This window comes from Poecilia mexicana, unplaced genomic scaffold (assembly GCF_051168715.1).
Source record: "Poecilia mexicana isolate PSO_F unplaced genomic scaffold, ASM5116871v1 scaffold_12, whole genome shotgun sequence".
Taxonomy (NCBI): Eukaryota; Metazoa; Chordata; class Actinopteri; order Cyprinodontiformes; family Poeciliidae; genus Poecilia; species Poecilia mexicana.
In genome coordinates, this window is record NW_028263381.1 from 25403399 (window position 1) to 25418728 (window position 15330).

At 43.4% G+C, this 15330-nt stretch overlaps 2 protein-coding genes and 1 pseudogene across 5 annotated transcripts in view; 2 read left to right on the forward strand and 1 right to left on the reverse strand.

Moving 5' to 3' along the window:
* The window catches only part of LOC106911046 (uncharacterized), a 307017-nt gene that overhangs the window by 97884 nt on the left and 193803 nt on the right, over positions 1–15330 (reverse strand). The gene's annotated exons all lie outside the window — the stretch shown is intronic.
* LOC148156271 (NLR family CARD domain-containing protein 3-like) overlaps positions 1–15330 on the forward strand; it is a 121396-nt gene that overhangs the window by 60705 nt on the left and 45361 nt on the right. The window lies entirely within an intron of this gene.
* LOC148156273 (syncytin-2-like) lies at positions 1888–3159 on the forward strand (annotated as a pseudogene).

Consider the following 15330-nt stretch of genomic DNA (forward strand, 5'->3'; position numbering starts at 1 on the left):
ACGGGAACCGGAGGCAGCGGGGACAGACGCTGCCTCGGTGCGGGGACCGGAGGCAGCTGCAGGCGAGGCCCAGGGGCCGGGACCTCCGGCGGCTCAGGGCTGCGGTGACGGCTTTGCCCAGGGGCCGGGACCTCCGGCGGCTCAGGGCTGCGGTGACGGCTTTGCCCAGGGGCCGGGACCTCCGGCGGCTCAGGGCTGCGGTGATGGCTTTGCCCAGGGGCCGGGACCTCGGGCGGCTCAGGACGGCATTGACGGCGTGACCACGGGGCCGGGATCTTCGTCGGATCAGGGCGGCGGAAACGGCGTGACCCAGGGGCCAGGATCTCCGGCGGCTCAGGGCAGCAGTAACGGCGGGGTCCGACTCCAGGCGGACAGAACGCCAGCCAAGTTCCCACCCAGGGATTCTGGCTGGCTGGAGCTCCGCCACAGAACTCCTCCGCTCTAGATCCCCACCGCCGCCTCCGTCGCGGTCCGCGTTGCCTGGGTACGTCGAGGTCTGAGGCGAGACCCAGTTCCTCCAGCAGCAGCGGAGAAGGCAAGATCTCTACGTCCTTGTAAAGATCCCGTTGAGCCAACTCCAACTGCTGCTGGAACCAAGCCTCGCTACCCGAAACGCTGGCGTCCTCACCTCTCTTCTGGTCGGATCCTACTGTCATGGTGTGTGGTTGTTGGTGGTGGTGAGAGAGACACCGGGGAACCCAGGTAGTCATGATGATGAAGAAGATTTAATGACAAACCAGGAGAACAACTCTAAATAACTGGCAGCACAGGTACAGACACAGACGTTAGACGAGGGTGAAACACGACGAGGATCCGACAAGGAACACTGACAACAGGTGGGACTAAATACACTGGGAGGGTAATCACAGGAACGACACACAGCTGGGATCAATCAAGACAGAGACTCAGGGGAAAACAGGACTAGACAGACAGAAACTACACAGAAAACACAGATCCTAACAACTTGAAGCTCAAGTGATTGTGACGCATGGGCAATGCCATGTGTAAAAAGGGGGGAAAGGGGAAAATGGTTAGGTAATACTATATAACTACTAAATTCTTACATAAACATTTTTTGTTATGAACTTTTGAGTTAACAAATACTGTTAGATGATGATTGATGCTTTTTCTAAATGGGTTGAAATAGTTCCAGCAAAACATGCAGATGCTTTGACGGTAGCTAAGGCTATCTGCAAAACTATTATCCCAACATACAGTATTCCACAGACTGTTTATAGTGACAAGTGATACAAAACATGGCTACACACTTGGGAATGACATTGAAAAACCACTGTGCCTATCACCCTCAGAGTGCAGGGCTGGTGGAAAGAACAAATGGTACTGTGAAAAGCAGATTAAGAAAGTGCATGGCAGACACTTGCCGACCCTGGCCAGAATGTCTAGACTTGGTGAAGCTCTACATGAGGATCACCCCGACAGCTGATGGTCTAACACCTTTTGAAATAATTCATGGGAGAGCTTACAGATTGCCTCTGTTTGCTCCAGACATACAAAAAGCTGATGAAGAACAGACATTAGCAGATTATATGATCAGGACTCTTAAACTGAAGGAAGTGTCCAGTGCGAATTTACTGCCTTCTGATTCTCTTCCTGTACAGGAGGCCACTCCTATTGAGCCAGGTGACTGGGTCTACATAAAGATCATCAAACGAAAGAACTGGGCGAGTCCACGGTGGGAAGGACCGTTCCAAGTGCTGATGACCACACCAACAGCTGTAAAGATTGCTGAAAGACCCAGCTGGATACATCTCAGTCACTGCAAGCTGCAGAGAGTGTTGGATCCCTAATTCGGAGTAGAGAGGAAGGCTGGACTGCAAAGGGGTTCCATTTTTTAGTGTGGCTAAAAAACCATGACTCAGCGTCCCCATGCCAAAGGGATGCAAATGGTGCAAAAAGGGTTATTCTGTTCTACTTCGGACAGGAGATGCCGCGAAAGGACTTTTTGGATCTATGAACTGTTCATTTAAGGCTGACGTACTTCCGTTTCCACCGTTTCCACAAGCTGTATGGAAAATACCAGAGATCATTTCGTTAGCAGGAGCTAAACCAGGATCTCTGGGGAACTGTGTTTATAATAATGGACATGTTGTTCTAGGGACGTTGCCCTGGAACTTGTGTAACAGAGTTTACACCTACTGTGAACCTGCAGGAGTCAAAGGACGACTCCACACTGCAAAGTCTGGAAATACAACCCAGACTGTGACAACCTGCTTCAGGAGAGGAGTTTCAACATCACGCATAAGACAAAGAGGAGACAAGAGACAACACTGTGCAGCGCCATAGTGCCAGGAGATTATGGCTCACGGATGTTGGCAGACTGGTACTTCATATGTGGGAATGAAGCGTACATGTTCTTGCCAAAAAATTGGGGAGGACTTTGTGCTGTGATTCCTTTAATCAACCCAATTGCGTTCATCAGGAAAGCACAAAATGATCTACGCACCCACTCCAAACGAACAGTTATGCCAGAGGTCAAAAGATGGGCAGGCCTCACAACACATACTGGAGTTCCATGGGAATTCAGGATTTGGAACGGCGGAGAAAAAATCATGCAAAGCCTGTTTCCGTGGGTTGGAGTAGGTGAGATTCGGGACCACGTTGAGATAAACAGGTACAGATTACTGCGACTAATCAACATCACATACCAGCTGGCCAATGGCACCATGAAAGAACTGACTGAACTGAGAAACATGGTTATGCAAAATTGTGTTGTTCTGGACTCCCTCACTGCCCCTCAGGGAGGGGTCTGCAAAATCATTGGGCTGACGTGCTGTACTTTTGTGCCTGATGAAACAGGAACTGGAGGAACTATTTCTGATGCTCTCTATGAGCTGGAAGACCTTAAAAAAATATGTGGAGAGTGGAACACGCGGTTCAACCTCTTTTGGTTTGTTTTCATGGCTCACATCTGGTCCATGGTGGACTTTACTGTTAAAGCTCGTGACACCTATTCTGATTGTTTTAGTTCTGTTCTGTCTTTTTACGGGTTGCATTATTCCTTGTCTACGTAATATGATGTTTAAGACAATTAACACAACTGTTGTCAACTATCAGCTGGCAAAGGCATCTTATGAGACAACTGAAGATGACTTGTTTCAAGTTTCTGACGATTTTCTGAACGATGATGATTTGCTGTAATCAATAAACAGATGAATTCATTTGCTGAATGACTCATACACCGAAAATGTGAAAACAAGTGGTGTTAGTGATGAGAAAACTGCATTTGATTTTTTGCTGTTTCTTTTATTTTTCATTTATTTCATTATATTCCATTTATTCTTTGTATATTTTCTGTGTTTAGATTAGAAGAAGGACATTTTTTTTTTGCATTTATTAGTTCTTTTCTATGCTTGGCTTTTGAATAAAGTTTACGCACATAGTAAAATGATAAAAAGGGGGGAAATGTTAGGGATTTTTCGGTATTATTTTGTTATTACTTTAGTTCATATTTAGTCTAATGTTAATCAGTATTATTGTGATTTTTAGTTTAAAGTGTTCTCTTCCTTATGTGTATATAAACTGACCTGGAGGTCACAACTGTCTGTTCGTCTTCATGTGAGACAGTTAACTCTGTTTCTCAGACCTTAAATTCTTATCAACCAGAATACCTCCTAACTTAAGAACTGCCTGTGTGCAGTCGTATTTTGTCTTATGTTCATCTTCCTTCTTCTTTATTGACAGTTTGACCGAGATTTGAACCGGGCTCAGACCGTAGATCAGATATCACACCTGGAACTGGTTTGCTAGTTGTTTGGGTTAAATGTTTTACGACCTCTGTTGATTTTCCTGGCTGTTCTGCTTTGACAATAAAACGGGCTCACGCGAAAGCAGACCAGAACTCTCTGTGAACGGCTCGGAGGAGCAGTTGGCAGAGTCTTCTTTTGCAAAAGCTTTGTCTTAAAATTCATATACGTTGTCTGTGGTTCTTTTATTTAGGTTCGAGAAAAATACCTATCAGTGTCAGTGATCTCATTCTTTCGGTCATGACCCAAAGCTCATGACCATAGATGAGGGTGGGAACGTAGATCGACCGGTAAATTGAGAGCTTCACTTTTTGACTCAGCTCTCTTCACCACAACGGACCGGTACAGCACCCGTTTCACGACAGACGCTGCACCAATCCGCCTGTTGATCTCCCGCTACCCTCTTCCCTCATTCGTGAACAAGAACCTCAGATACTTAAACTCTTCCACTTAGGGCAAGACATCCTCCCCCATGACCAGGACAAAAAACACACTGCTCTTCCTGAATCCGAGGATCGACTATCCGATGGACCCTCCTCTCCAGGACCCCTGAATAGACCTTACCAGGGAGGCTTAAGAGTTTGACCCCATGTAATTGGAGCACACCATCCAGTCCCCTTTTTTGAACAGGGGCACCACCACCCCATTCTGCCAATCCAGGAGAACTGCCCCCGATGTCCATGCGATATTGCAGAGTCGCGTCAGCCAACACAACCCTGCAACATCCAAAGACTTAAGGAACTCTGTGCGGATCTCATCACCCCTAGGGCCCTGCCACCGAGAAGCTTTTTGACCACCTCGGCGACCTCGTCCCTAGAGATTGGAGAGCCCAACCCAGAGTCCCCAGGCTCAGCTTCCTTGACAGAAGGCATGTTGGTGGGATTGAAGAGGTCTTCAAAGTATTCCGCCCACCGGCCCACAGCGTCCCGAGTTGAGGTCAGCAGCACACCATCCCCACTATAAACAGTGTTGGTGCTGCACTGCTTCCCCCTCCTGAGACACCGGATGGTGGACCAGAATTGCCTCGAAGCTGAATGGAAGTCTTTCTCCATGGCCTCTCCAAACTCCTCCCTCGCCCGAGTTTTTGCCTCAGCGACCACCCGAGCCATGTGCCGCTTCGCCCGCCGATACCCGTCTGATGCGTCTGGAGTCCCACAGGCCAAAAAGGATCCCTCACCGAAGGTGTCCACCAACTGGTTCAAGGGTTGCCGCCGTGACAGGCACCAACAACCTTGCGGCCGCAGGTCTGATAAGCCGCTTCGGCAATGGAGGCACGGAACATGGTCCACTCAGACTCAATGTCCCCTACCTCCCCCGGAACGTGCCCGAAGTTCTGCCAGGATGGGAGTTAAAGCTCCGTCTCACAGGGGACTCCGCCAGACATTCCCAGCAGACCCTCACTACATGTTTGGGCCTGTCAGGACTGACCGGCTTCCTCCCCCTCCACCAGAGCCAACACACCACCAGGTAGTGGTCAGTGGACAGCTCCGCACCTCTCTTCACCCGAGTGTCCAAGACATACGGCCGCAGATCCGATGAAACGATGACAAAATTGATCATCGAACTGCGTTCTAGGGTGTCCTGGTGCCAAGTGTGCATATGGACACCGTTATGGCTGAATATGGTGTTCGTTATGGACAATCCGTGACGAGCACAGAAGTCCAACAACAGAACACCACTTGAGTTCCGATCGGGGGGCCGTTCCTTCCGACCACGCCCCTCCAGGTCTCACTGTCATCGCCCATGTGAGCGTTGAAGTCCCCCAGTAGAACAAGGGAGTCCCCAGAAGGGGCACTCTCCAGTACCCCCTCTAAGGACTCCAAGAAGGGTGGGTAATCTGAACTGCTGTTCGGCCCGTAAGCACAAACAACAGTCAGAACCCGTCCCCCCACTCATAGGCGGAGGGAGGCTACTCTCTCGTTCACCGGGGTAAACCCCAACGTACAGGCGCCAAGATGGGGGGCAACAAGTATGCCCACTCCTGCCCGGTGCCTCTCACCATGGGCAACTCCAGAGTGGAATTATGTCCAGCCCCTTAAACTCTTAACCTCACACACCAGCTCCAGCTCCTTCCCCACCAGAGAGATGACATTCTAAATCCCAAGAGCCAGCTTCTGCAGCCGGGGATCAGACTGCCAGGGTCCCCTCCCTCGGCTGCTGCCCGTTTCACATTGCACCCGACCCCTTTGGCCCCTCCAACAGTAAACTCATTCAGACGAAAGAAATCCCTAGGGACACCGGTGTCAGAAAATAACAAATGTGTGGGCCTCACTCCCTGTCCCTTCGTAATGCTAGTTGTCAGAGGTGGATTTCACACCCAATGTAGTTTCAGTCCTTCCGAGTCGAGTGCAGAACTCGAGGGGGACGACCCTTCAATTTAACGTACACTTTGAACCACAACCCCAAACACAACGAAGCAGTACAACCCATGCCAGATCCGAATAACACTCAGCCAAGAACATGTGCCTTTAGAGAGGATCAAACTCTCAGGCTGATACAAGCCTGCTCCTAAAATAACCGTACCAATTCATTCCAGGCCACTTTCGGGGGCAGTACTCCCGGGGAGAGCCAATCCCAGCATGATCCAGAAGCGGGGTCCCGACAGCTGGGGGCTAAGCCATTTACTGATTTTAAAACCACAATTAGGGTATTTGAATCAAGACATGTTAAGTTTTAAAACTAGCTTATTTTAAATTTATTTTCTTAACAACATGAAGAAACCAGAATGAGCAACAAATGAATCAAATGCAGAAAAAAACTGTTTATTGTTCACTAAAATCATGAAGTATAACTACAGTAAAAATACAAAAGGAACATTTAAAATTTGACTCCAAGACATATTTAACAATATAGGAGCTGACAGAAACAGAAAATGTCCAGTGATTGAGAAAAACTGATGTAAATTCAAATAAATCTTACTGATAAATGATAGGAAAAAAATCAGGAAAGAAACAAAATATCCTGAGATTAATTGTGAATTTTGACTGTAAGCAGATTTAAAAAAAAACAATATGTGGATCCTGGAATAATTCTAGTTTCCCTCTTTAAAAGACTGGAGGAAGAAGAAATTACTAAAGAATTGTGTAGAAGAATTTCACAAAAAAAACAGTTTGGATCCATGACAATATGATTCTAAATGAAACAGACATGAAGAGACTGAACTATCTTTTAAGCAGTGACTTTCTCTGACAGGACGAACCTCTTTAGACTCAACTCAGCACAGAAACACTGAGGAACCAGAACTCAACCAGAACCCACATCCAGGAATCAGAGGTTCAGTGAATGTGGTGTTGAAGGTGTGGAGGTGGATCAGTGAGTCAGAGGAGACTCTGTAGAAGGACAGAATGCCAGCAGGACAGTCCAGATACACTGATACTCTGTGAGAGACGGAGGAGGAGGAGGAGGAGGAGGAGGAGGAGGAGGAGGAGAGACGAGTTTCTATGTTATTGTGACAGACAGAGTAACCATCAATAGAGCAGCTCAGACTCCAGGAATGATCATTTCCTCCAAACACACAGTCTCTATTGTATCCTTTCCTCCTGATTCTTCTGTAACTCACTGATATATAAACATATCCTCTCCACTCAACCTCCCAGTAACAGCGACCAGTCAGACCAGTTCTACACAGCAGCTGATCCCAGTGATCAAATCTGTCTGGATGATCAGGATATGACTGAAGCTCCTCCACACATGTCACCTTCCTGTTGTCTTCAGACAGTTTGAGGAATCTGCTCACTGTGTTTTTGTTGATGGTGAGTTGACAGGAATCTGATGGAGAGAACAAACACAATCCAGCTGCAGTTATTGATCATTTATTGATCTTTGATGATGATCCTGAATGAGTGATGTGACAGTTTGAAGATGGTTGAATGTGAGCTGCTTTGTTGTCATGAATCAGATGAAAAACACACTTACACTTCCTCAGACCTGGTGTCAAGAATCGGCCTCCAGCAGGCTCCACCCTGAAAGGAGGAGGGGGGTCAGACCATCAGTCTCTTTCAGCAGCAAACATGGACATTACATGTCTCTCAGACACACATTGTCCTCCACTGAGACAGGAACAGTCCAACATCTGGATTGCAAACTGCAGTGGATGTAGGAAGGACAGTTGGTGCTGCTGCAGCACAACTCATTTCTCCAAACACAGGAAAAGCTCCAACAGAGAGGAGAAAGGAAATCCCTCAGTAACAACCTGAAGAAATTAATAATACTAATAATTATAATAAATAATATATATATGTTATATTTTAACTATAATAAATTATATATATTATTATAATACATAATATATGTTATATATTATAATTATGATAGATAGATAGATAGATAGATAGATAGATAGATAGATAGATAGATAGATAGATAGATAGATAGATAGATAGATAGTGTTGAGAAAATAAATTTAAAATAAGCTAGTTTTAAAACTTAACTTGTCTTGATTGAAACAGCCTAATTGTGGTTTTAAAATCAGTAACTTATTCTGGCCTATTGACCTTTATTTTACCTGTAGTTGCAGCAGATGGTTTGCTAGGATCGTTTGAACTGCCTTTTGTCTGTGTGGGAAAACAATACAGGAGAAGTTGTAGCTTTTCACACTCATCTGTGAAAGGCCGTAAACACGGCAGGGGTTTCTGGCTTCAGATAGAGGGTCAGAGATAGCTCCTGGTTGGATGAGCAAAGATACGCCTTATTTGAATAAATTAAATACAAGAGGATAAAACTTTCTACACAGAAGTAACAGATCAGATTTGCTCTTGCAACTCTCTAAAGACGTCTTTGCTTTTCTTTCTTCTTCTTTCCATTTATGTCAGGTAAATGAATGTATGTCTCCGTTGTTCTGCAGTTTCTGGTGTAAGTTTGTGCATTGTCTTACTTCTAAGTTTATGCATTGTCTTATATTGGATTAAACTCTGTAATTCTGTGACGTCAACACGCATTGTTGTTTTCCTTGTGGCTACACGTGGCCCGCCGAGAGGACCTGGGATCCAGAGGAAGAGAGAGCCAGACTTTTTCCAAAGTTAACTTATTTAGATATTTTCTTCCTTAACATTTGGGGGCTCGTGCCGGTTCTGGAAACTCGGTGGGCGGCTGTTGGTACCTGATTGATCCGTTTCGGCCCGACGCTTCGGTGTGGTAAGACAATGTTTAATTATTTTTGGTTGTCTGAAGCGCCGTTTGGTCGGACCGGGACTGATTGCTCTTGGTGTGTGCGGCCTCACAGAATTTAGAAGCTGCAGCGGTATATAAAATCCCTCCTAAAAGAGTCTGTTGTTTGAAGAGAAAATACACATTACAGGGGATCGTAGCGGATCCAGACAGTAGGAGTTTACGTTACCTCTGTCTTAAAGCTGGGTTTCTTATTTAGATTCTTTTCCCTGAGGATCCATGCCTGGGCCTCTACAAAAGAATTTTGGAAGTTTGTGTATTAGTTAGCTTGGGCTTGTATCAGCCCGGAGATTTCGACTCATCTCCAGTGGACTTATAATTATTTGGGTTAATTGGACTGAGTTGTATCACTCGTGGACATAAAGGGACTGATAGCAGGTTGAATCACCTTTACTCTGGCTCTCTGAACCGGGTCACCGTAAGTAGAAGTCTGTTACAGGATGTATCGCCTTTCTCTGGGACCCTGAACCGAGTTGCCATCAGTTTAAAGCACATATGTCAGAGTCAAGGCCGCGGGCCACATCCGGCCCACGAGAAGGTTTTTTACGGCCCCTGGGATGATCTTGATTTATTATTAGAACCGGCCCGCAGACCGCAGCAAGCCGGCACCCCATCTGAAAAAAAATATCTTCCTTATTTGAACTGTAAGTAGTTCTTTAAATGTTCTGTGAGATGATGTACTTGCCCATGTATCCATAACAACCGGAACTTTCAATATCCACCAAGTTATTGCCGAAATATACCGTCTATTAAACGAGTGCCCCCCGGATTAATTACACTCTCTGCAGCTGCAGCTGCGAAGTTACCGTATTAACCCGATACTTGCTGGAAAGTGCAACGTCTCCCCTTTCAGAAACCGTTGGAATTTTTCCACTTAGCGCTACGTGTGGCGGAATTACGGTACTGCAAATTTAGATGTGTCGCCGGCGACACATCTAAATGCCTTGACTCTGACATATGTGGATTAATAGATTTTTGCACTTTATTTTATTGTATTTCAATCCAATTATATTTTAAAAATATTTCAGTTGTGTCTGTTGAAAATTAAAGATTACTGACAGAGCCATAAGAAAATATTGCTTTATTTATCTGATCATATTGGAATATATTTGTTAGGTTTTCAGTAGGTTCAATTAGGTTCACTAGACTATATGCGTCATTTAAAAAAATTTCAATGAACATTCGATCAGTCCGGCCCTCGGCTTGTAGCTAAATTTTTTATTTGGCCCTCCATCAATTTGACTTTGACACCCCTGGTTTAAAGGACTGAGATTAATTATTTAATTTGATACGGGTTGAATTGCCCTCCTTCTGGGACTCCACATTGGGTTGCCAGTCGGACTTTTAAGGATTATGCTAAATTGAGGCTTATTTTTGCCTTGGGCGTACCCGGCCCTAAAAGTGATTGAATATAAGTGATTAACAGTGATGGTTTGTGAAGAAGTTGATAAGTGATAAGAGAAGTTGAAAAGAGAATAAGAGAGATTTGTTGAAGTGAAGTTGGCAAATTAGGATGCATCATACATTCTTTGTAGCCGGCGCCTGACATTTTCTTTTCTTTTCTGTCTTTTCTTGGCTGAACTACGACGTCGTCTGTGTATCTGTGTTTTGTACGCTTCTCTGTGTTTGTGTGCATACTTGGCTGCGGGTTGATCTCTTTGTTTCTATGTGTGCTGATTTTGTGTCTGTCCGCCATTTTATGTTTCACCGCGCGCTGCTGTCTGTCTGTCTCTGTCTGAGTTGTGTTGAGATTGTGCAGAAGAGATTTGTGTCTTATGTGTTTGTCTGTTTTGCTGGATGTTATGTTGCTGTGTTTCTGTTGACTCATGCTTCTGTGGGACAGAGATTTCTTCTCCATTTTGGTTACAGGTTTTACAGGTTTTGTTTCACAGAGCAGGGGGGCTGATTGACCACTCCATTTGCGTTTTGGGAGTGCTTCAGTTCTGTTAACACTGACATTTGCAGCACACTCTTTCAGGATTCTTGGATTTTGATGTAATTTCTTTTAGAACTGTGTTTTATGTTGAAATGAAAAGTACAAAATAACAGATTTACAGATGTTTCTACTTTCTCAGCGGGAGAAATGTGTGGCGTCAGTTCCAGGCTGGAGCTCTGGAATGATCTCATTGCCTTTTTTATAATATTGTAACATTGACAATCACTTCAATTCCTAGGTTCCTGACACTGGATGGAACACCCTCACTAATCTGAACGGGGACGCAGAACTGATAAATATGGATGTTTTTCTGCTTGACAGTGTTTTCTGCACTGTTAATGTAGGACATGTTGAAACACTAATGAATGACTTTGTTTCTTGTAGGACGATCTTCGTGTGCAGTCAGTTTTTTTATATTACATGACCGCATGAACGGTTTTTGGGACTTTCCTTCCATGGGGTCAAGTTACTGGGTAGCCATTTAATAACAGTGGGCTATCATGAAATAAGGTTGTGTGTATAAAATGGAGTTTTTGAAATAGGTTCACTCAAAACTGAACAATATTAGAACTGTTGGATAATTTTGTTTCCTTTCAGGCATGGTCTTATGATGTGTTTAAAACTTTCTACAGGATGAATTTTGGGTTGAAATTTGGGTAAATATGTGTTTGGAAGATGGAATCAGTACAAATTGGGCAGTTCTAACTTTATGGTTCACAAATATCTTTATTTAACACATTGGGGTGTGACAAACAAATTACAGGTGAACATGGGGATCTTTTCAGTTGCTGTGGGTGAATTACACTACTTAATGTGTTTGCCCAATGTCATCGAGGAGAATTGGAAAGTATATTTGTTACATTACAGATCAACTAATGTACAGATGCCTTCAAATACTGAGAATGGGGTCGTGTTCCTGCTCTCACGAGAGTGTTGGGGGCAGATCACACCTCAATTTGTTTGGTCAGTTTGATCTGGGGTAACATCCTGCATCTTTCTTACAATGGGGTGTTGATGAGTCTGTTTGAGTGTGAATGAGAGTGAATGTGTATGCAGATGGTCTTTGATGGGTTTTTAGGAAGCGCTTTGTAAATATGACGTCACTTTAGTGAGTAGCTGTGTGATATTTTTCTTATTTTAACCTATTTAGGGACAGTAACGGTTTTGTTTCATACATTTACTTTTACTACTGCTTTACAGACAATTTTAAAGGTGGTGATTACATATTTTGGTATCACGATTTGGTTAAAGCTGAATCATCTGCTTGTGCAGTAGGATTAATGCACACAACAGAGGCAGCACAACTTCGGCCTCGGCTTGCAGCAGATAGAATTAGTGATTAAGAGACTGTCTCATCCACTTTGGTATTTTATTTTTTATTTTACTAACACTTACTAACTGAATTTAATTGGTTTATATTTCATATGGGTAACTGATTGGACATGTTGACATTTTAGCACAATGGGGAAAGTCTCCTATTTTGGTTTTCCACCTCTAAATTGGTTTTCTTTTTGAAATAAGAAAAACACAGGGGGATATTGTAAAGTTCAGATATTACTGATGGAACTTTGAAATTTAAGCCATCTCAGTCTATTTTGAACACTAGACGGAAGATTTGGAGAAATGGTGGAGCATCTTACAATATTTTAGTTTTTCAGCAAATTATTATGGAGCAGTAACAGATTCCAAATTGTTTTCAAAATGAATTTTATTATATCAACAGGGGGAGAAGAAGTAGACCCTAATTCCTGGTAAATTTTTGGATATGGTTAATTGTAAATTAGTTAATCAATAATATTGACTTTTTCATTCAACAATAGTGAATTATGGATTTCTTTAATGTAGAGTCATATTGCCTTCCTGCTTGACTAAAATATGGTGTATATGATATAGAAGCTTCTACTAAATTAGATTTGATCATCTAAAATTGAACAGCTTTAAACATCTATGTCATTTTTATTTCATTTAAAATTATTGATAGATTTCTGCATCACTACTGACTTTGATTATATACAGTTGGGTGTAAATTGTTAATTTTGAGGAAAATTTTGGTTAAAACTGGTATGAAATTCAAATAAAATCTGAATAACATCTGAATTTTAAAATAGGACTTTGTCTTGAAGCGTGGGACAATGATAAGAATGTTTGGTATTTAGTAGAACAATATGAAATTCATAATTATTTGACAAAGTGCAATTCAATCACAACTTTTATAAGAGTTAGTACTGGGACATTCTAGATTTTGTTCTACTTCTTCAATGAGTTTGTGAGGTTGTGATTTTAAAATTTGTAGTTGATATTTGGCACAAGCAGAGTGAATGTCATCGAGGTATTGATGTCTATTGATTTTGAACAGTAAGTGTCATTATTTTCTTAATTCTGGCACATCTGATGGTGTATTATTTTAACACATTTCTATGTTTTGCAGTTCAGGATTTGGGGCAGTTGGCCGTTTGTGCTATAACAACAACAAATCTAGAGCCACACGGGGAGGATGCATCACAAGATAAAATTAAATTTTATTTATAATAGTTAAAGTAACAAAATGTGACATACATAAGTTTTGATCTTTTAATTACTTTGTGTTATTTTTTCTCTGGCAGTTCTCCTTCCTTCTGACTTGATGGCGATCTTGGGGGCAGGGTCTTTCTAGCTCAGAGATCATGGGACGAGGTGATTTGACAGGATCTTCTTGATTACCGCATCAGGCCGCTGTTGTTGCTGCTGAACAAGGACATGACGATGCTGAACTGTGCCCATCTTCTGCTGGACTGCTGTATGAAAGCCAAAAGCTATTGAACGATTACTAAGGTCAGTGAAGATGAACTGTGTTGTCACGTGAGGGCAAAGTGCTGCTCACAGGACCTGGCAACAGATGTCTGCTTTGAGTGTTGCTTTTCACACCTGGCTGTAAACAAAAGGGACTCAGGCGTTATCTGTGAGAGTCCTCTATGGCCGGGAATCAGCAGGGAGTCGGGACCATAAAGATCAAAGCTTGTTGTCCGAACCCAGACGGGGGTTTCAGAGGATGACTGATCTGCTGTGTTTCTACGTCCTGCTCTGTCAACCACGAAAGGCTGACCAAAGTTCATCAAAGAGGGACTGTATCCAGATGTTTCTGCACTGCGGGAATGACTGCTACTCTGGACACCTTCTGATTCAGCAGATAAAGAATTGGGGCATGGCAAGTCGCTCAGCAGTGGTCCTGTTGTGTGTTCTCATGTTTGATCCTGGATTCTGTCGTGAAAACTGGTATGTAAGGTTGAGATCTCTCCGGGTACACGCAGAAAAACCTGAGAGATAGCAGTAATCTTGTATATTGATTTAATGATGATTAAGAATATTAGAATATACAAATATGTAACAAGTTGAAATGATTAAGATATATTCTCTGTAACTTTAATCTGTGCCTGAATTGTACTAACTGTAAAGTATAATGGAAATGTCTATTATGTACTTAAGACTGATAGTACTAATAACAACTTAATTGTTGTAGATTGATTACTGAATGATGGTAGTTAGTAATTAGTAATCATGTGTAGTGTTAGGTTAGTTTATAATGCATTGAAAAGGACTGTAGATTCGAGGATATGAGGAAAAGAGAGAGTCTGAGTCACGTTCAGCACACAGGCTATGGGGATGCCAGAACAAACTCCTTAAAAGGCAATAAGTTAAGAGAAGGGGCCTCAACTGCCATGTACAGTGAGCTAATGCGGGGAAGGAGGGGCTGAGGGGAAAAGTCTGATACTTCCCATAAATTACACCCAATGAGTCATATGAGTCATGAATCTCTGCAATACACAACCATTATAAGAGAAAGTATAAAAACCAGCGGACAAGGGTAGAAGCTGTTCTTTGTCCGCAGCGCTGAAGAGGAGACAACGAGAGGACGCAGACTGAAGACCAGCGGAGGACTACACCCTGGGGCCGAGGGAGAGTTGAGACTTCACGCCGCAAAGAGAGGACAAGATCCGTCAGCCCTCAACCCTGGTCCCTGATTCGACTGTCCCCTCTGCCTCAACCCAGCGATCCATTTTCCACTGCAGCCGACTTGGAGAAAAGACAAAGGTCACTGAGTGATGAAGATTCTGTGCGTTCAATGGAACAACGGACAGATGAGCTTTGCTTCTTTTCTGAAAGAGGACTTTGCTCCGGCAGGACAGAGACTCTAGCCAAGCACATATGAAGATTTCGGCTACCGAGATCAATTTCCATCGGGTGTGTGTTGTCCTGCATCCCCCAAAGCCTTGCCTAGCGATATCAGTGACACAGGTTAGGGTAAGATAGGAAGATAGGATTTGATTGAATTTAATTTGATTTTATTACCTAATTACAAGTTTATAATCTTTGAAGTGTACCTGTATGACGTTTACCCCTGCTAAAGCTTGCTTAATAAATTACATATAAAAGACATCCATAGAACTTGTGGACATTGAAATTAATTTAGTCATTCTGTCATTGAGT